Source organism: Protopterus annectens, chromosome 14.part0, assembly GCF_019279795.1.
Source record: "Protopterus annectens isolate FY-2018-M chromosome 14.part0, PAN1.0, whole genome shotgun sequence".
Lineage (NCBI taxonomy): Eukaryota > Metazoa > Chordata > Ceratodontiformes > Protopteridae > Protopterus > Protopterus annectens.
In genome coordinates this window covers 334346370-334371987 of record NC_056748.1, presented here as the reverse complement: position 1 = coordinate 334371987, position 25618 = coordinate 334346370, and positions in this window count along the sequence as shown.

Below are 25618 nucleotides of genomic sequence, written 5' to 3'. Positions count from 1 at the left end.
AACCAACAGAGGGAAACCCATCCCAGTGGAAACCAAGGTATGTGTTGACCTAAGAATACTAGCAACAGGTACCTTCCAGAGACCAACTGGTGATATGATGGGGATATCACAGGCATCAGCCTCCAGGGTACTGCACCAGTTCCTGGATGCCATGTCAGCACGTCGGTGATCATGTATATTTCCCCAATGCCCGTGAGGTATTGGCCAGCAATATGCGTCTCTTCCAGCAAATAGCGGAATACCCTGAGGTAGTGGGTGCAATAGACTGCACGCACATACGCATCAAAGCACCAGCCGGTGAGCGGAGTAGGGCATACATCAACCGCAAGGGCTTCCCCTCCATCAACTGCCAGGTCATGTGTGATGCCCAGGGCATAATAATGAATGTGTGTGCTGGCTGTCCTGGGAGCTACCATGATTCCCACATCTGGCATTTGACGCAGCTGTACCAGATATTTGCCAATGGGGACATCCCACACGGACACCTAGTGGGGGATGCAGGTTATGCACTGGAGCCGTGGCTGATGACACCCATCTGAAACGCACACACACCTGAACAGGAACGCCATAATGAGGCACACGCACAAACACGTAATGTAATAGAGCATGTGTTTGGGCTGCTCAAGTCACGGTTCCGGTGTCTGGACACATCTGGTGGAGCCTTGCAGTACACACCAACTACATGTACCCAAATTGTCATGGTATGTGCTATGCTACATAATATGATCTTGCGAAAACAGCTGCAGCAGGACCAGCATAGGGCGGGCCAAACAGCCCCCCACCATTGCCAAGGCCATCACAGGCAGAGCGCGACTCGGAGGAGGAACAACCTGAGCCTGCCCCAGTAGGCAGAAGGAGGCATGCCCAGTATGCCCTGGCCTTGGCAAAGAGGCAGCGATAGCACATACACTGGCTCAGTAGGAATCCTGCGAATGATACCCCTCTCTGACTCACTCATATAGTAACAGGGATGCCTAACATGACACAACCTGCTCTCAAACATGTACAGGGAAGTGTAATATGCGCATCCGACAGAGGCAGCCCTGCAGCACCACCTGAGGCATGAATGCTATGTGTTAAGTAATGTAACACCATGTACTATATGCACACCTGAGGACCCTGACTAACATCCTACCCTCACCAAGCATCATGCCACAACATGACAATGAGATGATCAAGTGCAATAATTGACTGAAGTATCGCAGTTAGTCAAAGGGGATCCAATGTGTGCCAGTCTGGGATGACATGCTGAGCATGACATGATGCACCACCTGCTAGGACTGGCGTGCACCTATCAGTGCAGGCCGTATGGATACTGGCAAAGGCTGTTGTTACCCACAGTGTGCCCTGAATAGGTAAGGCTCAAAACACAAACCTATCTCCATAGGTATCAGAAGGGATAAGAATAAGATAAGGGATAAGTCGAAACAGCAAGATGCATGCAGTCTAAACTCATCCAGTATGGAGAATGTTGATATCTGCGCTGTAACAGAAAACTGAGCCAAGGCTCACAACAGCACCCTAACACTACCAGGTTACACCTCATACTGTGCTGTACAGCCTCAAAACTTGGAACAAGCTACAAAGGAGGGTGACTAGCAAGAATTGTCAAGGATAACCACACCCCATGTTGGTACCACAACAAAAGCAGCATGGACTAGCCATGGTCAAGTAACAGTGGTTAAAACTGCCCCCCAGTTTATAGCCTGCTACAGACTACTGTCCCAACACCAGGAACTGCACCTGGCCTATGCTGGAATACATGAATATATCAAGTCCTCCAAACCACATTATATTGGGTGACTGAAAATACCCAGACATAGACTGGGAGCATTATACTAGCTCCAACAATGTAGGACAAAAGTTCATAGAATCCATAAACCAAAAGGCCCAGGAACAACATACCACTCCCACAAGAGGGGTAAGCATACTGGATGTGATAATCAGCAACATGGGTACTGGATGGCAAGATGAGAAGTGTATTGCTCACTGGTAAAACCAGACCATAGAGTAATCACACTGGATATACAAATCCTGACCACAGTCCCTGGCCAGAAAACCACAGTGGAAAACATGTGTTAAGCAATATTTGCACTCCTCCAAACTGATGTGGAATCCATTAAAGGTCCTGTGCAGGTGCAAAATATGGGCCACACCTCAGAACCTGTAATACAGCCATTCCATGAACACTGCCAGGAATGCTTGGATTATGCAATCCTAAATTAAAACAAGACACAATGCCATACACTCAGGAATCTGGCATGGTGGACACCAGCCATAACCAAACCATGCAAGAGAATGAGGAAGCTACTACATGATAGAGCAAACATAAACAATGAAGTAATCACTGATCAGTAGTATGGCAATAAAATCTGTCCACACATACAATCCACTAAGGCCAGCCACAACAAGTTGAATCTGTGAATCCTGAGGCAATGTTACACCTGCCCCAAGTACACAGACAACCCCCAACTCCACCCAAGAAATACAAATATATGTGAGAGATGCAACCATCTATCCAAACTGGAGGCTGAGCTCCCTCAACTCAGTACTCCCAAAACTAGTCAGGAGGAGAAGGTAACCACACACACCACAAACACGGTCCCACATAGACCTATCACAACTGCAAACCAAACACATAAACACAGAAAAACATTCCCGGAGGCACAAATTACAAACACAGCACACCAACAGAGGCCTCTAAAGCAGACACCCAATCAAACAACCTCCAAACATAGCACATGCAACACATAGTACACAAAGCTGGTGTGCCAAACAGTCACAGGCCAGAAGGAGAAACAACATGCCTGATACAGTTGTAATAGGTGACTCCATAGTCAGACACACTGCTGTCCCGCACACCAGACTGAACAAGGGAAAGGGTACAGTAAGCTGCCTGTAGGCTGCCACAATATGCCACATAACAGAAGTATGCAGGTCACTCCAAAGCAAGTAGAAATATGATGCAGTCATAGTCCATGCTGGTGTGAATGACCTGAGATGTACCTCCCTAGACTACATGAAAAGAGACATAGATGAGCTCTCTGATTATGTAGTACAGGCTGGTATGACACTCACCGTTTGCAGCATCCTACCCTTACCAAGAATAATGCCACAGTACAAACATGGAATGATCAGTCATCGCAAGTGGCACACTTACTGGTGTCATTCCAAGGGGATCCAATGTCTGTCTGCTTGGGATGTCATGCTTGACAAGCCACGCAGCTGTTCTTGGGATGGCTTGCACCTGTTACCCCTGGGCGTCTGAATATTGGATAAGGCCTTTGCCACCTCCATAGAGCCTTTTGTAGGCAAGGCTGAAAAGACTGACCCACCACCCTAGAAAACATAAGATGGGAAGAAACATAAGGGAAATGCTGACCAATGCCAGATGTGTAAACCCAAATATGCATGCTCCCAAGGCCATCCCCAGTATGGAGAACATCGATGTCTGTGCAGTGACAGAAACCTGCTGCAAGCCTCCTGACAGCACACCAGCACTACCAGGTTATACCACTTATCATGTGTCATGGCCCCAAAACCTGGAACAAAACATAAAAGGAGGGTGAGTATCCATAGTCAGCACAGACACCCATACGTCCAGGTAACTGACAATGCACAAGACATTGGAGCCCACCCATGTGCAACTAACTGTAGGCAAGACTGATGTACAGTCTGTAGCATGCTACAGACCACACTCTCACACACAGGAACCCCACCCAGCCGTCCTGAAGACACTGGACAGTATGAATGTCCCACCAAATACCAAACAAGGTACCACAAATTACCACATAGGTGGTAAACCATTATGTATGGAAGGAGTAAACAGGGACCTAGGGACACAAGTGGACAGTAACCTGTTATGTGACACCCACATTGCCAATGTGGCTAGGAAGACTGTCTACATTTGACACCGTATCAGGAAAGGATTCACATCTATGTCAACAGAGGTCATTGTGCCCCTATACTGTTCTCTAATCACACCCATAATCTAGTACAATGCCTCATATGGGATGTACATTACCTGACACCTGCAGCAGTTAGAAAGACCTCAAAGGTACCTCACCAAGAGGATAAAGGGTCTCAAATATATGTCATATGCTGCCTGGCTGTAGACACCCCAGCTGAATGCAGTCACATACTGCCTACACAGAGGCATTGCATGCCTGTTGTAGAAGGCCATGCCCAACACAGGAGTAATGGACATGCTCCACCCCAGAAAACTCAAATCCATCGGAGCTGTGAGAGTGAGAGATGTCAACCTCAACAAATAATGAAATAGGATGTGCTGGTGGGACAGATACATAATCCAGAGGCTCCCCACACCCTGGACCAGAATCCCACTCCATGTTAGGCAGAGCCCCTCACTGACACTCTTCAACAGGAATCTTGCCAAGTGGATGGATGATTGTAGAGTTACACTGGGGGTCTTCACTGTGTCATGTCCAGACAGAGGCACAGCAAAGCAAATCATAAATGGCCATAATATTCACATAGCAAGGGGTGGCAAAAGCCACACACACTGGCTAGGCTAACAAATGCCCTAGGGTGGATAGCCTAGGATGAACCTATGAACCTATGAACCTATGAAGATACAAATTGTACAGGACACTAAGGATAATCCCAAGGCTTTCACAACTGATGGTAGGAACCATGTTGGGAATTCACAGATATGCCCTGAATCACACAAATATCACAAACACACACACATATTGCCAACATACATCCTGACAGGTGCAGTGCAAACCCCAGATGCATAATATCTATCCCAGCAGACTGCTGGCCCCTGACATTGCAGATGCTGAGGTAACAGCCAACATCTACAAAGCAAAACACACAGCAGCAATGGTATGAGATGGTGTCCTGGGCTTAGTGCAACATGGACTCCAAGATGAATGGAATGCCAAACCACACTACTGCTCAATGTCAGCCTTACCACAGAATATGTACCCAAAGAGCAGTGTACAACAACAGTGGTCCTTCTCAACAAAGGTGTTGCCTGAATGGATACTGAAAACTACTACCCCAGAATCCTGAGAAGCTCGGTCTGTACAGCTATGGAAAGGATCAGCATGTACCACAGACATAAAGATATTGGGGACCTACTGACACTGGACCCTACCCAGTGTGGCTTTCTCAAGTGCAGATCCTGCCCTAAACATGTTTGACTCAATTGAAACAGTCATTAAGGTCATTGATGAGGGCAATGTGGTCCACACAGCGTAGCTGGACCTTGCAAAGGCTTCTATACAATGCCCTATGTGTTCATTATAGATAAGCTCACCAGCTTAAATATAAACCCACATGTCAGTAGAGGGGTTGCAAACCAGACCAAGGACAGAACAGACATGGTCAGACATGCTGCAGCCATGTCAGACTACAAACCAGATATAACTGGCATCCCACAAGGCTTTGTCCTGGGATCTCCCTCGTCTGGTATATATGTCCCATAGGTACAGGCAAACATGGAAGGACTGTGTCCGAACATGTTTGCAGAGGACTACAAACTGCTCACCACATATGATCCACCAGCTGACACAAGCATCCCACAAAAGGGCCACACAGAAACAGACAACTGGTGCCATAGCCATGTCAGCAAGCTAATTGCAAAAACGTGTATAGTCAACCCCCGTGGATATACAGTAAGTGCCCACCAATTACCACATAGGTGTTAACCCATTATGTAGTTAACATGTAATGAGAGACCTGGGGACACAAGGTGATAGATATCCTGCATTGGACAAACATGTGCTGTAGTGTTTACAGAAACATACCATATACCCACCTAATCATGAAGGTTGTCAGATCTAGATAAGGGGAGGTCATTGTGGCTCTGCAGTCATCCTTCATCAGTGGTACAATTGACTACAATAGCCCCTGTGGGATGTACCTCAGCAGACACCTCCATCAACCGTAAAGTCCCCAACAGTACCTCACCAGGAGTATCAAAGAGCTTGCACAGATGCCATGTGTTGCCTGTGTTGCTGGTATCAATAAACATGCTGCACCTTGTACAATCTGAATGGCAGTGAGCTATGCATATGAGAGACCTGAACCCCAGCACTGACTTACATAGGACAAGCTGTACTGCATGATCCATAATACAGAAGCCACCCCCACCCATGAGTGAACCCCCAGTACAGGCTACCCATAGAGTCACTTATCAATCTTCCTCAATAGGAATCTTGATGAGTGAATGGGAGATGGTAGCTTTATCCTGGGTATCACTGTCATGTCACAGGTAGACAGAGGCACAGTATACTAACCATGACATATGTCATGGCAGACTCCACTTACAATGTGTGTTGAAGGGCAAACACACTCTCCAACTAGCATTAGACATGGACTAGGGCACATCGCTAGTGTTTGCAAATGTACACCTATGTTGTGGAATACACTACCAATGTTGGACAAGCCTGGTTTAAGTAGTTCATATCTGAACAGAATGCAACATGGTCAGATGTACACAACTGGCCCCTAACCAGGCTGTAGTGCCCACTATCGAAATGTAAAGCAGTGATAGCACTAAAGCTCAGGATACTGTCCACCACAGTCAAAGTACTACCAGTACACTATACAGTACTACAGTGTTAGGTCAGTGTGAAAGGATGTTGACAACTGTATGCAAAGTATCCCATGCAAACACTGCAGGCACAGTATAATCCTGTTGTGTTCACAGACAAAGCAGTTGTACAGTAACTACACAACATGACACACAACACACAACCATAAACGGGTGATATTTGTTGAAGTTCACACTCATCCACAAATGTGGTGGGCTGCAGAGTCCAACATATGGAATGCTCACACTGGGCATGCTCACACACTTTGATAAATGAGACATATGTTAGACAACATGCCATGGGAAGGCTGAACTGGGCATGCTCACACACTTAGGCCAAATCTCAGTTTAGCAGTTGGACACACATATCTGGTATTTTTATGTGTTATTCCAGGAACCAACCACATTACAGCAGTCTGCCCAGTGCACACAGTTAAATGACTACAGAGACATACGTGATATAGTGGATCCCTCCCATATGCAAACATCTTCCACAGATGCACAAGTTGTTCATACAAATAGGGAATGCTATGGCAATAAAGATGTGCAAACAGTCTATCAGCAACAAATAATGTGCATTTGACAATTAAACATATGGGTGTAGAGGTCAACACTAGGCTGTTTGCCCTAGGGAATGACAGCTTAGCCAGAGTGTGCTTGGTGTCTGCCTCCCCACAGGATGCACATTCCCCTTTCTAAACACCGATGATGTCAGCACCCTATAAGTACAGCAGGAGAAAAGCAACTTCCCAGTAATGCGAATAGTGCGCTCTGCTAATGCGTCTGTCACAAGTGTCATAACATAGTTAGGTAGGGGTTTGAATCCTGCAAATGCTCAGTGTGTGAGTGGGGTTGGTATGTGTGTAAGTCTGTGGGAGAGAAATGTCCCTTTTGGCAACTAGGAAAACACACTACAGGATGCACATTCCCCTTTCTAAACACCGATGATGTCAGCACTCTATAAGTACAGCAGGAGAAGAGAAACCTCCCAGTAATGCGAATAGCGCGCTCTGCTAATGCGTCCATCTCAAATGTCATAACATAGTTAAGTAGGGGTTTGAATCCTGCGAATGGCAAGTGTGTGTGTTTGTCTGAGGGGGGTTAGTGTGTGTGAGGACAATGTCCCTTTTGGCAACTAGGTGAACAGACTACAGGATGCACATTCCCCTTTCTACACACTGATGATGTCAGCACTCCATAAGTATAGCAGGAGAAGGGAAACCTCCCAGTAATGCGAATAGCACGCTCTGCTAATGCGTCCGTCTCAAGTGTCATAACATACTTAGGTAGGGGTTTGAATCCTGCGAATGGAAAGTGTGTGTGTTTGTCTCAGGGGGGTTAGTGTGTGTGAGGGAAATGTCCCTTTTGGCAACTAGAAGAACAGACTACAGGATGCACATTCCCCTTTCTAAACACTGATGATGTCAGCACTCTATAAGTATAGCAGGAGAAGGGAAACCTCCCAGTAATGTGAATAGCACGCTCTGCTAATGCATCCGTCTCAAGTGTCATAACATAGTTAGGTAGGGGTGTGAATCCTGCGAATGGCAAGTGTGTGTGTTTGTCTGAAGGGGGTTAGTGTGTGTGCAATTGTGTGTGAGGGAAATGTCCCTTTTGGCAACTAGGAGAACAGACTACAGGATGCACATTTCCCTTTCTAAACACTGATGATGTCAGCACCCTATAAGTACAGCAAGAGAAGGGAAACCTCCCAGTAATGTGAATAGCACACACTGCTAATGTGTCCGTCTCGAGTGTCATAACATAGTCAGATAGGGGTTTGAATCCTGCAATTGGCAAGTGTGTGTTTTTGGCTGAGGGGGGTTAGTGTGTGTGAGGACAATGTCCCTTTTGGCAACTAGGTGAACAGACTACAGGATGCACATTCCCCACAAGTTGTCTGTTTCTATGATGCCCCTTTGGAAGACGCTTGTGTTGGCTGGAGAGTCGATTATGGTGGCCAGTTCACAGTCATCTGCATATTTGGTCAGCCACAGTCCGTCCGTGTTGGCCTGTACCTCCAATAAATATATACCAAACAAGAGAGGTCCCAGGACTGAGCCTTGTGGGACACAACTCGTAACTGGTTTGGAGTCTGGCATGGCTCCAGCAATGCTAACTATGTGGGTTCTGTCCTTGAGCCACTGTGCAATCCATCTAGTGACATAGGGGCTTATATTTAAGCTGGTGAGCTTCTCTAGAATGCCCAAGTGGGGTATTGTTGTGAAGGCTTTTGCAAGGTCCAGGTAGGCTGTGTGAACCACCTTCCCCCATCAATGGCCTTGGTGACTGTTTCAAAGAAATCAACCAGGTTAAACCTGGTAGTGCTGGTGTGCTCTCAGTAGCCCTGAACCAGGCATCTGTTACTGCACAGATATCGATGTTCTCCATGCCAAGGAGTGTTTTGGGTGCATGCATCTGGAGGTTTAGACTTCTGGCGTTGGGTAGCATTACTCTTAGTTTCTTATCCCTTGTGATACCTATGAAGGTGGGTTTGTCATTTGAGCCTTGCCTAACATAGGCACTATGGGGGTAGCAAGAGCCTTTGCCAATATCTGAAAGCCCAGGGGTGACAGGTGCAGGCCGTCCCTAGCGACGCAGGTAGTTCAACAGAAGATGAATATGTGAAGGTGTAGTGCCTGTGATTAGTTAGCAGTAGCATATATGACTGCTCACGTGGACACATGCCAGGTAAGTCTTATGCACTGTGTCACAGGCAATGTACATGTGAACAGGACAAACAGTGACATCCTGTCAAGTGGGACATGGACATACATATAGTAAGCTATGCAGATGGCACTAGGAGTCCACAGAAGCTCTATAACTATGCATTGCAGGTGTGATCAGTATTCCAGGGTAATTGCAAGCAAACATGCATGCAAACAAAGCTACAGTAAACAGGGCTGCATGTAGTCCATTGTACAACAAGCAAGCTGTACCAGTTCCAGTAGATAACACTGCAAATATGCAGGCACTATGCACATGTACATGGAAATACACGGGGCAGATGGCTAGGGTCCAGTCTCAGTGCACACAAGTGTACAGACCATGTACTGTCAGGATGTACAATAACTGGATGGAAACCCATGTGCTCATACATGCAGTAATACACATGTCAAATAACAGACACTGAGCCTTCACTCAGTGGTTCCATACTTAGTAGGATGTTTGCTACCTGGCCTGCCACCACAGTATCCCTGACATATATGGGGACTCTCCCTCCTGTGACAGTTAGTTATGTGTGTTGGGGCTGTCTAGCATGGTATGAGATGTGAGCATGCAGTGCTAGGGTGCTCCTGTGTGTCCTGTACCAGTCGTGTAGTACTGCACACATATCAACATCCTCATTACATCTGCATTGCAGAGTCTAGTGTGGCAACATGCCACTTGCAATTTACATGTCCATCATTGTGTATTACTACATTCATTACAAAATCCTCTGTGCTACCTATGTATGTAGCCTTCTGTTGACATCATTACCACCAGTATGCCAACATGTGCAGATGATACACTATGGTACTTACCATGGGTGTAGACAACAGGACATGACAATCACACACTTACTGCATCAGGCATGCTGTGATATACCCACAATTAATTCAGCACACAGTACTGTTAACAACATGATACTATTACTACACATCTATGTGGTCACCCTGTGCATCAGCAACATGTTAACCTGTACCTGCACAGTTGTTACAGATTGCAGGAGGTGGCACAGTTTCATCATATGCACAGGGTGTGAACTTGGTATGCTTGAGTCAGCCACCGATACCACCAATTGACATGTATGTGTATGTGTGTTGGTGAGGGACAGCAGTAGAAGGTGGGGCAATGTTGATGCAGTGTGTGCATGTATGCGGTAGCCCTAGGTATTGTCAATTCGCATGTGTGTATGGATGCACACAGTTCCACCTCATGGCTGCCATATACTGGTGTTTGTGGACAGCCACAGACTGTACCTGCCAGGTCATACAGATCAGTGTCTCTGGCCACGAACACGGTACCTGTGCCTTGCAGGGGTGCTACGGACTGTATCCAGTACCAACCCAAACTGGGTACTGTCATCAGAAGCAGGTGTTCGTTGACTGGACACAGATCCCTGTCAGGCCTGGCCAGAGCCACGTGCACATGGTCTCCTGGGGCGGTCTGATGACAGCACAGACCCAGCATTGCTGGGGCTGCTGCTGGCACTACGGGGGCAGCCGCGGCCCTGTTGTCATCCATGACGACTGCCAGCTGCTGCTGTTGCTGGCATACGGCCACGTCGACGCCTCAACCGCCCACCATCGCCCTGGCTCATGGACATGTAGTTGTGGAACCGGTCTAATATGTCCCCACAACGTCTGTCTATGACATTGGTGAAATCACGGATGGCAGCCGCAATGTCACGCATACTGTCAGTCATGGCTGTGCGACATGCTGTCAGCTCCCTCAGACCCTGTCTGGTGTACCATTCCATATGTGACTGTGCCTGCATGACAGCCCGAAACATAGCTGAGGTTGTAAGACCTCTGTGGGCACATCTGACAGGGCAGGGGCAATGCGCCCACGGATGCTCCCACGAGAACCCCTGGACATCTGTCTGTGTGGTACCATCTCTGGGCCATGACCATGGCTGCTGTGTGGGGAGGCATGTGCCACAAATACCACATTACCCTGGTCAATGCCCACTGTATGCTGTCCATCACCTAGGGACATTGGTGATAAAGGGTGTATTGGCAGGATAACTGTGTGCATTGATGGGGTCGACAGCTGTGTACTGTCAATCGGCTGACCGATGGCGGACCCTGGCATACTTTCCTGTGCCATTACACAGATGTCATCATTATCAGTACCCACGGCACCTGACTCAGGTTCCCTGCTACATGACACCAGAGCAGCAACAGAACCTGTGGGAGGGAAACAGGAAACACAGTTTACAATGTCTACACATTACCAGTGATGCACACATGCACAGGTGCACAAATGCACACGTGCACACGTGCACACATGCACACGTGCACATGTGCACAGGTGCCCACGTGCACACATGCACAGGTGCACATGTGCACACGTGCACACATGCACAGGTGCACACATGCACAGGTGCACATGCACACGTGCACAGGTGCACACATGCACACAGTTTCACACAATTGTACAGTACTCGGTATGCGTGATATCAACACACAGACACAGACACACCTACATGCATACAAAGAGCACTACTAAGTGAGCCAAATAGTACTATTACTATCAACACTATTACAGGAATTGTTAATACACACTCACCAGCATGGATAGGCTGCATTGCTGTTATACCAGAGGGTCCTGCAGACATGAAGAAACTAATGTCAGTGGGCACAACTGTGCCATTGTTACTGAGTATGATACAGGTCAGTAGTACAACAGTCGCCTTTCACAGGTTAGCTGCTAATATTGAGGATATCACACTTGCACATTAAATACTATGGTGACAGCTACAAACCAAGGACACACCTCACACATGCATTAACTACCAGTGTACACAACAGTCAACTATACATATGGCATATTACCTGCACGCTCACTGTCTTGCTGCTGCGTGGCTCCAGCCTCCATCATAATGCATGTCTGCTGCTGCTGTTGTTGCTGGCGGACTGGAGCCACTACACTCATGAGTAGTCCCTCCAGTCTGGTGAGTGGGGGGATGTGTAGCCACCCACCACCTGTGGTGACCTGTTGCCTGTGGATATCTGACGCACGCTGACGGACATATCTGATTAAATCACTGCAGTGATGTCGTACCTGCTCATATGTCCTATTATGCGTGCCTATGTCATTTACCCGACGGACAAGGTCTTGCCACAGTGCAGCCCTCTCCTGCTGATTCTGGCTGGTGCGGGAAAAGAGTATTGCATAATCCCGCACCAGGCTCTGGTGTATCTCCTCATCCTCAGCTGTGGAGTAAGTGGGATTCGGGTGGGCCATGTACCTGAGAAAGAAAATAACCTGGTATCAGCAATATATGTCAGCAGAATTTGGCACACATACTACACATGCTACTCGACTGTTATGATACAACATATCTCACATATGTGGCATCTGTCTGTCTATTGGTGGATACACATGTAGATGGCCAGGTATCAGTGCTCAGCCAGCAACTGTGCAACAGTACCTGGCACACTCCATACGACATACTACCAAACCCCAGCAGTCAGAACACTGATTCAGGTCAAGAGCACCTCCTCACTCTGGGGGTTTGCATCTAGGTACTGTATGGCCTACATCATCAACTACTGTGAGCTGACCACACACTGATTGCCCTGGATATACAAATCCCACCTCCACCACCAGCACAAACGACTATAGTGCATAACATTACAGATACAAACTTTACACTTTGTAACAGTGACATGGTATCCTTTCAGCCCACTGGGCCAGTGGCAGATACAACCCACAATCCTGACCCCTACACAATTGCTTTCTACAGACATCTCCAAGAATGCATGGATCATGCAATCCCATATATGACCAAGACACTCTCCACAAAGGGACAGCATCCTGTCTGGTGGACCCCAGCCATAGACAGATTGTATTACAGAAGATGGAAGCTACTGCAAGACAGAGCATAATTCCATAAAGGAAGGGCATGTCTGAGCAGCATTAGTAAGGATCTATTTTCCATCATACAAAATCCATGGTCAACTTTGAGAGGGAAATCAAGAGGGACACTACAGATAACCAGAAGGCCTTCTTCAGTTATGTTAGCAACCTGGTCAGGATCCATCCTCTATGCCCTTAGGTAGTACACAACAACAAATATTTCACTGACACCACAGATATCGACAACATTGTGGCAGACAGGTTCAGTGCAGGTGTCAACCCCTCTCCCCAAAATAAGGCATAGTTATCCCAGCTGACCGTAACCTCCCTGTCATCACAGATGTCCAGGAGAGAGCCACCCTCAGGACAGCAGAATACACAACGTGGATGGGACCTGATGGTATCCCCAGTTGCATGCTACATAATCTCTGACAGGAGCTAAACACACATATAGAAGTGCTATGTAACACTAGCCTGACTACAGGATATGTACCTGTACACTGGCGCACAGCAGCAGTGGTTCCACTCCACGAAGGAGGCATCTCAACATACCAATACAATACAACACAATACATTACATTACAATACAATACTATACAATATGCTATTGCCCCTGGGACTACAGCAGCGTACTGTTCTGCTACCTGACCATTGTGACACATGTGGTGTGATGGTACCTGCTGCTGTCACACAGTTACACAGGGTGACTCATATGGCATATTACCTATCTGACTAACATTCAGCAGGGGTATGTGTGACATGTACTCATGGGGAGTCTTGCTTCTTAACACTGTGTGGTTTATTGCAGGGTATGTCTTATCTGTGGGTAGGAACTCTTACCTCCACATGTGCACTCTATTGCAGTGGCACGGATGACACACAGCAGACATTTAGGTTGTGGATGGTGTGAGGTGTTACTATGGTTGTTGGACATCTGTCATGGGTGTGAATTACATACATAAATCCGGGAGTGGTAACCTCTATGTGGGTAGCATATGTGTACTCTGTGGTGTTGTCAGTCACTGTGCATTGGTAATGTGTTTGAGTGCATTGTCACAGTGTTGTGCATGTCACTGTGTCCTTCTCCATATCTGTAGCTGTCATGTGAGGTCCATACCATGGCATCCATTATGTGGTGTGGAGGGGTACACCGACCTACATGTCCATAGCTGACACACCATGTCCGCTGACACATACCATGTGCAGGTATTCCAGGGATAGTGTGCCACTGTGAATATCATTGGGGCCACTATTGTACACATTTATGACCTTGTTCACCCCTGACACATGCAGTGGTGGGCAGCCAATAACATATCAGGTGGTTACTGGTGTAGGTGATCTGGAATGTGGTATGGTACTCCGGTTTTGACACTGGTGTTCACTCCATACCTTTGTCACCAGGCACCTGTTGCAATACATCTGTACACATGTGCCTCACTCAGACTTTATATACATCTCTCTCTCTCTCTCTATATATATATATATATATATATATATATATATATATGTATGTATATATATATATATATATATATATATATATATATATATATATATGTCCGTATACATATACACATATATATATTGATGTACATATATTGATATAGATGTGGAGGGGGGGGACACAGAGGGGGTGTGAGTGACAGAGGGGGTGGGACAGGCTGTGTTGCAGGTCGTCATATAGTGTCATACCTGTAGGTAGTCAGATCAGTCTGTCTATGTATATGTATCTACATATATCTATATCTGTATGTGTGCATTACATAGATATGTTTGTACAATATTCTATCTACATCTGTCTATGTATTCCTACATCTCTCTCTCTATTATATGCATATCATATATATATGTCCGCCTCATTGCAGGTCGGTTCTCTCTCTCTCTCTCTCTCTCTCTCTCTCTCTCTCAGGGTGCAATGAAAGTATTGCATGTGTGGACTGGGAGTACGGCATACTTTTGTAGGTATCTGCATATGCCCATGTGATGGCCTCTGCACCAATTGTTAGCCAGCATTTGCTAATTGCATGCAGCCAGTTGTGTACTGATTGCAGTTCTCACTGTGATTTCAGAACAGTGCTATAAAAAGGTATGTGAGATAGGCGTAGCCCTTTCAGATTTTAAGGCCAGGGACCATGCTGTTATGCTGTGGACAATGTTCTGTGAGTGTAAAGGTTGGTATCACTCTCATATTTCCAGGTGTGTTGTAGATTAACATTCCTCCATTCATTTCTCCAGTTTCCTGTACTAACTGTGTATGTACACTGACACCTACAACTACTACTACTGTTAATGTGTGTGTGTGTGTGTGTGTGCTTTCCTTTCACTTTTGCTTGCACTTTGTTGCTAAGGCTTCAATAGTTGCCCTTTACAGTCACTACTTGTATGCCTGCTAGGTGTCTTGACTGTAGTGTGCTGCTGTAGCTTTCCTATTTTCCATGTACATTCACACATTGGAATGCTTGCTATATTTGCTAGGGTGTTACAGCATGCAGTGTGGTCTGGCCATGGTGTGGGCCTTGACATCTATTAGGGTATTTGAGTATGCTGCTGAGCAGGCCCCAGAGACTTTCAGGTTCATCTGTTATGTGCCTCATGGAATGGTACATATCAGTGGGGTACACCATTAAAATGTCTGGTATGCTGCAGTTGTGACTGTGGGTTAGCATGAGCATATGTATTACTACACTTTTCTGCCATGCAAGTGATGAATACTTTCAGGACTCCATAGTTACCATTGCATGTGTTACACCTTTCTGCCTACTGTTTGTACATTTCACATGGGGTCTGTGGGGCATCCCTGTAAGTCATTCACTGTTGCTATGTCTAGGCTCTTAACTATTCAAATATGGTGGTGTCAGACCCGTCATGTGTACAGATATTTGCAGGTTGTCCACATTTCTGCCTCATATTTTGGTCAATATCTCATGCACACCTTTTTCTGGCAAGTCACTCTGGGCTCAAGTCAGAATATGGTGACAAACATTCAAGTTTCAGACTGCATACCCTTCCAAACATCCCACAAAGTGCAGACCCTGTTACTCTCTGAACTGTCTGCGTTTGTTGTAACATTATTTGTAATGTGACCCTGGTTTTGGGCCTTTGCTCCACATATTTTATTACTTGGTCCAGATGTGTTCCTGTAAGAGGTTGTGGGGTATGGGCAGTGCTTATCCTGCTGTGAGTATGTGTGTGGCTTGCAAGGTGCTATAGTGACATTATTACCTACTAGCTTCCAACTAGCATGGCTGTTTCTGTTCACACACTACTATTATGGAAATCCACTAGTTTTGATAGTAATTCTAAATGGCATGCATTGTGTACTACACATCTATATTCCCTTTACATTCATTTCTACTATTACATGATATATTTATTTTAGCACAATGTTCTTGTATAAAAGTCATGGCTTAGTGGTAAGTCATGCAGACTACTGTTTCCAAGGTCCTGGGTTCGGGACTCACAGTGGGATTTTATTTTGCTTTTGAGCTGAGTACAGGACCTGTCGATCAAAGTGACTAAGGCACTTTTAAGCAGTTGTAACCGGGTTAGCGCTGGTTTGCGCGGCGCTCATGCATGCGCACTGGCGGTTAGCTCCGCGCACCCGCTTACAACCGGCTTAACGTGCTTACTCTTCTTACACCAGCGTTATTTTCTTTGAAAGAAAAGAAAATGGGGAGACAGGAAAGTGGTGAAAAAGGGGTCACAAAGAGGGTAAGACAGTAGGGAAACAAGCTTGTCATGTGCAGGAGGGATGTAGGTAAGGTCCATAGCTGCCCATTTCTTCATCAGCAACAGCTGTGCATATGTATGTAATTTGGTGTGACATTTGAAACCTTCCACCCCTGAGAGAGGTGTCAGGACAACAATAATACTTGTTGTACAGCCAATTGTAATTGATAGGTTCCATGTCCAGCAGACATGTGTGCGGAATGGGCAGCTATGTATGGGGCGTAATTTTTTTGTGGGTACAGAGTGCCCTTTTTTTTTTTTTCAGGTGAGAGTGGTATGTCAGGTGAAGGTAGTCGGTACAGCTGGGGAGGTAGGTTGGGTAGGTAAACAGACAAGACAAACAAGATGCATACAGGGGCAGTGTATGACACATGTGGGGGGGTTACACAATTGACGGGGATGGAGGTTTGGATATCCAGAGCCCATGAGCCCACAGATGGCAACAGTGGAACTGATATCCCCACCCATAGGCAGTTGCCACTGTTCCTTCACTGCCCAGGATGGGGCTGTGCTGGGGGCTGTGTAGGCGGGGCAACAGGCATGCCCGTTAGTTGTGCCACCCGTGCCTCGAGCTGGCGTAGGGGCTCGAGAGCAGAGTCCCGAATCTCCCTACGCACCACAGTCCGGATGCTACGGAGGGTGAGTGGTGGTCCTCCTCCGGCCACACTTGCAGAGGGGGGGCGAGCCCCATCCCCTGCAGCGCTTCCACCCGCAGGTGGCACAGGGCCACCGGAGGAGGGTCCGGACTCGGCACTAGTGCCAGGTGCACTCGCCAGCTGAGGTGGGTCCGCTGGAACCCGCCTTCCCTGTCATACTATGTTTTGCATTATGTCATGACAGTTTGGGTTAGTGACATATAATACCATTCACAATTAGTTGTAACAGCATGCATTAGTATTCCCATTAACCAAACACCCAGATATTCACACCATTGAACAGCGTGCATAACACATGCATAATTTGAACAGAAATAAACAGTCCAACAACATGCAGGGTTAATTGATGGCAACAGGCCATCAGGTGTGGATGTATGAACAGGGCAGATGCATCAACAGACATGCAAATATATATGACCCAACAGGACAAATGTCCAGGGGTGTTAATTGTGATTGCACATACCATTTTCACGTGGAATGGGTTATATGTGGTTATAGGGTGGGGTGAAGAAAGTAATATTAACACCTTCGAATAACAATACATATGCTGTACATTTCTAATAGCTACAGTTATATACATACTACTGTTCTAACTACAGTTTCCTATATGATAACTATTTCAACTTGGTGATAGGACTGTTAATGCAGCATCAATATACATTTTATGGTTCTTCATACACATTCATATCTAGCTTTGTTCAGCTACATCAGGGCTACATTTGCTTTATATAGCTGTAGACAAGTGTGGATGTTTGGTATATCAGACAAACATCCTATCTGCATATTGCAGACTGAGAGCAACATATCCTGATTTTGGGATACACATTCCAGATGCAGCAACACTTTGAACAGATTTTGCTGTTTGGTTTTGAATCTCACATGCATTTCATTCTGTCTTGACTGCAGTATACTTTATTCAGGGTTATTACTACTGTATTGCTGGATTCATGGCACTTTCTCACACTCTCTCACTTGCTTTCATTTTACTATTCAGGATGGTACTTCTAGGCTTTATTGACATGTTTTAACAGTAGTTATTACAATCCTTTCCAGCAGTCTCACTTCTGTCATGTTTCAGTATTTCCACAGGGATATATTTCACACATGTGATTTCATCATCTTCTGCAGCTATACTTTTCAGCCTGCTGCAGGTTGTGTACTATTTTCTTACAGGCAGGGCATTTTTATTTCAGAATATATGTCAGACAGTTTCATGTTTAGGTTAAACTTACAGGCTGACACACTTTTGTAATCAAGCAATACTTGCATACACTTTCACACTGTTACTTGCAGATTTTATTCCTTACTGACTACATTGCACTCTTTTGCTGACTGTCATACTTTTATATTTCTTTACAGTTACTGGTAGTGGATTACTGACCTGCCTGGTGGTGCAACCGCACCAGCCTATCGCCATAGGCTCTGTGGTTCGCAGAACGGACACCTGCAGCTGTAATATAAATGAAGTAATATTGGAATACACATCTCCATAATATCAGCTAGTTTAATTTCTTACATACATAATTAAATGTTACTTAGTAGTGGGGCGTTGGGTGTTTGCCGGGCCTCCTGGATCCAAAGGTTCAGTTGGTCCTGCTTGCGTCTCTTCAGGTCCGCATGGTGGTGACGGACCTGCTCACCAGTCCTTGGAATCCCTGTGGCACTGGTGAGATCATGAGCCAACCGGTCCCATGCCTCAGCCCTGTATGCTCCCCAGAGGACCTGGCCCTGCATGAGTTGGGCCTCATGATTATGAACTAGGAGCCAGACCATGTACCTGGACTCCTCAACACCCCACCTCTGTGCTCGAAAGCGACTACCCTCTCCTACTCCTGTCATTCTGCCTGCAGGTCAGTTCTACAATCGTTTATGCTGTGTATTCCCGCCTATGGGGCTTATATAGTCTGTTTTTCCCGCACATATCTGTGATTGGCCATTTTGGAATTGTATCAACTTCAGTAAACCTGCATTGTCATGCTCTAGTTTGTATTCATTCCTATATATTAGCTATTATTGCATTTACAGGTACTGCTGTCATGGCTTAGTGGTTCTATACCTTGACTATGGTGTATAGTATCCTGGGTTCGAACTTGGCCACTGCTTTTTATTTTTCATGACTGTCTAGACATGCTGAGGGGTGTGTCTGTGTAAAGGCAGTTTTGATCCGGCTTGCTCAACGTTGCCCGTCGGTTAGCTCGTTTGCACAGTGCGCAGCTCCGCGCAAACGGGGTACGCTGCTTTAAGCCTCATTTGGCCATAGGCACGCATATTACGCTTAGCTCAGTTAGGGGCACATAAATTTAGCATGTTAAACCACTGCTCAGCTACAGGCACTCATTTTGCACCAGTTAAACCACTGCTCATCTACGGGCACATGTACTCACTCTGTTAAACTGTAGCTCAGCTATGGGCATATCTGGCATTTTTTCTTCTTTTGTTACCTCATATGTCTTCAATATAAATGGGCTATTTCATTACAGTTTACATAACTTGTGGTTTTATGTGTACATATTTGTCAGGGACTTGTTTCCTGCTTATTTTGTAAAAAAAAAATTGGTGTTGTGGGGGCTCGAACCATGAATGCCTGCTCTGCAGCCAACATCTCTACCGCTACGCTATTGCTTCCTGGCTTATTTTGCATATTTAGTTCTTATATGCTTTCCCACTGACTGCTAACTGTAGCTGCGCTACGGGCACGCCAGCATAACAGCGCACTCACGGTTAAACATCTTTACAATTTTAAAAATATATATAACATGTTCATTTATATATATTTTATGTTCATAATCTGTGGGGGCATGTGTTGTGTTGTGTTTATTCACATTTCCGTGGACTCTGTTGTGGGTGTTTACTTTGGGCACTTTTACACTTCTGGGGGCGTGTCCGCTTGCAGGGCTCAGCCTATGGACACACCCCCTACTGTCTTACACGGACCGTGTTAGACTTAGGTGTGATTCAGCATGCTCTCATGAATATGCAAAGCATGCTGACATCACTCCGTTTAACTGCAGCCTCCGTGTAAGAGTTATAACTCTTACACGGAGGCTTCGTGAATCCTGGGCAGTGTCTTCAGTAATGAGCAGCATTTTATTATTTTGTAGGTAGACTGAAGCATTTGCCAATGAATCAAAGATTTTAGATCCTTCTGGTAAGGGCATTTTTATTCTTGCTGAGAAAAGTAAATTAACTTTAAAAATAGTTCATTTTTAGATCTTTTATAAAGGATAAGCAAACATTGCTTTTGCTTCTAACCTTTGTAGAATAATCAGACAATCTAACACCATTTTTCACCATTTTTTCCTGGGGGTGGAGAATTTGACCACACTGCTTTTAATATTAAATCTTTCTACAGACTACACACGAATCTCACAATAGTGGAACTTTCATTTGAGAAAAAAGCATTGATCTAGGTGCCCTCTCATGACAAAAGACAACATTGTAGGTAAGTTCAAGCTCTTTTGTAACCAAGAAGTTAAAAAAGTGATTACAATTCTTTCTGTCATCATTTTCAGGTATTCCATATATGCTATTATGTTGTTACACTTAAGTCCATTTTCCATATCATCAGCTTTCTCAAGTCACTATTTGTTCTATCCTGTTTAGGTATCACCTTCTGATATTCTTCATTCAAAGCCATTTAAGGTTTCCTCAGTTCTGTTAATTCAAATAGTTTGTTGTTTAACCAGGCGTTCTAGAGTACCCATTCATTTTTTTTTTAATTTCTTGTTTAAATGAGTTTTGAATCAAACTTCTCCATCTTGAAGGAAGTATCATGTCTTTTCTCATTTATACACTCTATAAATTATCTTTGGGGTAACTAATTTTGCACTGTTACCCTTTTGAAAATTAATAGCTACTTTCTGATAGGAAATTTTTATAATTTGAAGAAATCAGCAATAAATGGTATTCCTTGTTTCTTAAAGATTATATTACATGACAATTCTTCAGAACTGTAGTTTTAAGTTGGTCTATCTGTCCTAAATTTAATGTTACAGAGTTGCTTTCAGGTCTTGTCTTCTTTCTGCCATCTTGTCCATGCCCCTAAAGTTTGCCCTTTCCTTCTACACTTGTATACCTGAAAAAGAAAAGAAAAACTGCAGAAAAAGGCAGTTGGCTTGACAGCATTTCTTACATTCTCTGTTATGAAATGAATGTGTACTGGTAATTTGACTTGCTCTGCACACTTGTACAACTTTTGCTATGGTGAAAGCTCTTCCACCTTAACCCTTGCTTGATTATGTACCACAAGTCTGTCCTTTACAAATGAATCATGTAACACACCACTCAGACTGCATTCTTTAGCTCAATAACAAAAACATCTTTTGGTTTCTCTGTAGCATCATCTGCCACTGTAAGGAACATATGCTGAATAAATGTCTGCTTCTCGTAATAATATTTCTCTGACCGATGCCACTTTATCTTGCTACACTAACAAAAGTTAATTTAAAAAAATACCTTCTGTTACACGCCTTGCAGTGGGAAAATTCCTGGTGGTTACAGTTTGATACATTTTTCCACTAGGAATTATATTTCAGTGCTTCAAGACACATACATTATTGATCAGACATTACTTCTACAGATACCTTTCTCCACACTGACACGCTATAACGTCTGGAAATTTTAGCTTCTATGAGGTTCGAAATCAGACTGATATCTATGTGGAATTTGTATCATATGAAATGATACTCCCTGTAGCAAAATATTATTATTTATGCTACAGCTACCCCAGAGAATTGAAAAGCAATGATAAGTACTGTCCTTTCCCACAGCAGTAACTTTGCTTGTCAGAACCTGTTTGGTTTGGTATTGGTTGAGGAAGAAGGGGGAAAAAAAGTATGAAAATATTGGGTAATATTTAGAAAATGTAACAATGGTAGTCAGAGTATGTCTTAGTTAACATTGTTGTACTTAATCTGTATTGGATGTCCATTTCTCCAGTGGAGAATACTGAACCCTGGTGTCTGAATGTAGTGCAAGAATTTCCTGCAGATATCTTCAAAATGGGATGCATAATATTATTTTAGTAGTAAATCATAGTGGTTATTCACCATAAAAAATTGTTGGGATGACTGAGTGCTAAGTACAAAGTAAATCCAGGGAACACTAATAAGAAAGTACTATATAAGGAGAAAACATTAAATCACCCAGGGCATGTGAACTCTCTAAACTGTAAGAAAAGAAAGACATTTCAAAATTGTAGACTACTCTTTCAGGTATAACTGTATAGTGGATTCCATAAGTGCCCTTGATCCATACAAAAATCAGTTTATAAAATGACAATACTACAGGCAAACAATGTAGCTTATAACTAAATAAATGCCAACAGATGCCTAATTGCAAAATTGTATTTTATTGTACACTTTCATCCAAATACTATACAGACTTCTTCAGAACAATGAAAAACACTGACAACCTCTTCCTGAATAACTCACCTAAATACATTAAAATCACATGATATAACAAAGTCAGCTAACAAAATTCAGTCTGTGTACTTATTTTATTATTTTTTTAATTTTCTGGATTTATGATAATACAATAAAATATAAATACTGATGATAATGACAAAAATGCTGTCAAAATCATCATAAGAATAGACATTTAAACTTTATATAGTAAATCCAGTAATTGTGTACAAGACTTATAGAACGTATATGTAGACATTATCTAGTATTTATGTACAAGTATTAAACTATAGATATGTTGGATATGCATTCATATTAGTCACAGTGAAAGAGAGACTCTGCTGGTAGTACAAAGTATTGCAAGCAAAGTGGGCACTGTAAATATCAAGAGCTCTGTATAATTCAGTGTATCAAATAGCATCATGGTGCCTTGGAAATAATCAGGGGTATTCATAAAGGTTACCACCAGGGTGGCCACGGCGGTGCAGCGGTTAGTATTGCCACCTCACAGCAAGAGGTTCTCTAGTTCAATCCTCAGCTGGGGTGCCTTCTGTGCAGAGTCTGCATGTCCTCCCTGTGGTTGTGTGGGTTTCCTCCGGGTGCTCCGGTTTCCACCCACATCCTAAAGACATGCTGTAGGTGGATTGGTCACTCTAAATTGCTCCTAGGTGTGAGTGTGTGCATGTGTGTGCCTTTTGTGGAAGGTTGGGTGCCCGGCTGGCAACTCAACACTGTAAAAATCTACTGCCAATCATGAGCAGACAGGTGATCCACTGTGGCAACCCCTAACCGGGAAAAGACAAAAGAAGAAGAAGAATTCATGAAGGTTACCACAAAGTGTATACTATATGCCCACTTTCTGAATTCAAGAAAAGTCCTGCCACAATACTTGTGCTGCCTATTCACTCAGAAAGGTTACACCAAGTGTTCACATAGCATACACTTTTTGGTGACCTTTACAAATTCAGCTCACTGCCTAAAGAGTGTTACTATTTATTAGAGTAGAACAGTGTTAATCTATATTAAACACCATGTGCATTGTGAATAATGAATATTGAGTTTTGCTAGTTATTATTAGATATACTTAGAGAGTCAGCCTGGGGAGGAGCAAATATAGTGCTAATGTTGCTTAAAAAGTATAAGTTTTATAATACTTGTTTTATTTCAATTGTTAATCAAATGTCCCCATAAAGCATTTTTATAAAACAGACTCAAATGAAGTTTCTGTTTGTAGTCTTAAATAAGGAAACTGTGGTGTCCCAGGAGGCAGTAGCTGGCCAGGAAGTGGAGTTATTGGTGCAAACTGTACCACAGTTTGACGGTAAAATGAAGGAGAGTAAGCAAGCCAGAGAAGCATTGATTTCAAAATGTGAAGACTTTGTGGCCAGAAACAGGTGAGAGAACTTAAGTTATCAGACTGGTGAAGGTGAGTGGAGGGCCAGGACCCTACGGGATTTTTGGAGAAATGGCTGAATGAAACTTGGTTGAGGTACCATATAGTCTCAGGTTAAGAGAGTGCACAGAGTAGGGAAATCAAGACATCTATGTATAAATCTTCATAGCTATAGATGCAAAGATTAGCTTATTAGGCAAGAGGCACTTAGAAAAGGATTCTTGATTAGAGGGATGTAAGTCAAGACTGTAAAAGGCTCTTAGTTATCATTTATCCCTGGAGGAAGCAGTCAGTTCCAGTATTGTAAAATCACAGCAAGTAATGTGTAAGTGCCATAATGCAATACTTTACAAGACTGCATGTAACAAGGAAGGGACAAGTTTATTGGGCTCCTTCAGTGGTAAAGGCAATTTATATCCATGCTAACATCACTGGAAAGAAACAAAAGTGGTTGCTGTTGGAGGGTCCATCCTGGAGAAAAAGCAGACAGAGAAAATACAAAGAGAGCGGGGAGGAAGAGAGAGTGGGGAAACAGAGTTAAACAAGATGGGTACTACCCCAGTGGAAGACAATATTCAGGGGGGAAAAAATGACTGAAAATTATTTTGTCTCCAGAGTTGTGCAGGTGTATAACAGTGACAATCCTAGTATACACAGATGGAAATGGTTAAGAAGTCTAAGGTATACCCAAGAGGAGTGAAGCTGATCAAATTGATGGGGCAGTGTCTATCTTTCTGTCTGTTCATATGACAAAAGGAGAGAAGGGAAGGGGACAGCCCAGTGACAATGGACAGAGGCAAATCCCCATTAAAGGGCAAAGAGCAAATGAGAAAGATCTGTGGGGATCTATATACAAATTCTCTAGAGACAAAAGTATACCATGGAGGTAAGATAGTAAAGAATGGATCAGAAAGAGGAGTTGTATGTCATTGGAGGACTAAATAGTGAAGGAGGATAAAGGAAGATAGCTCATAGATGAATAGGCACAATCACTGATCAAGGGAAGTATACCTACTTGAAGACTGGATACCAACATCTGAGCAGGTATGAGAGAATGGGCGATGGTATGTTGTGTAATAGATAGCCTTAATGAAGGGATTGTTTTATTTATTTTCTTCATCAGCAGCAGCAGCAGCCCCCTTTTTCCCCATTTTCTACATGGGGTCAGGGAATCATGTTAACTGTTGCCATCTCTCTCGATTCAATGCCACACTCCTGCTTCTTCAACAATCATGCCCGACTGTTGCAGATCTTCTTTCACACAATCAATCCACCTCTTTGCTGGATGTCCTTGTTTCCTCTTACCTTC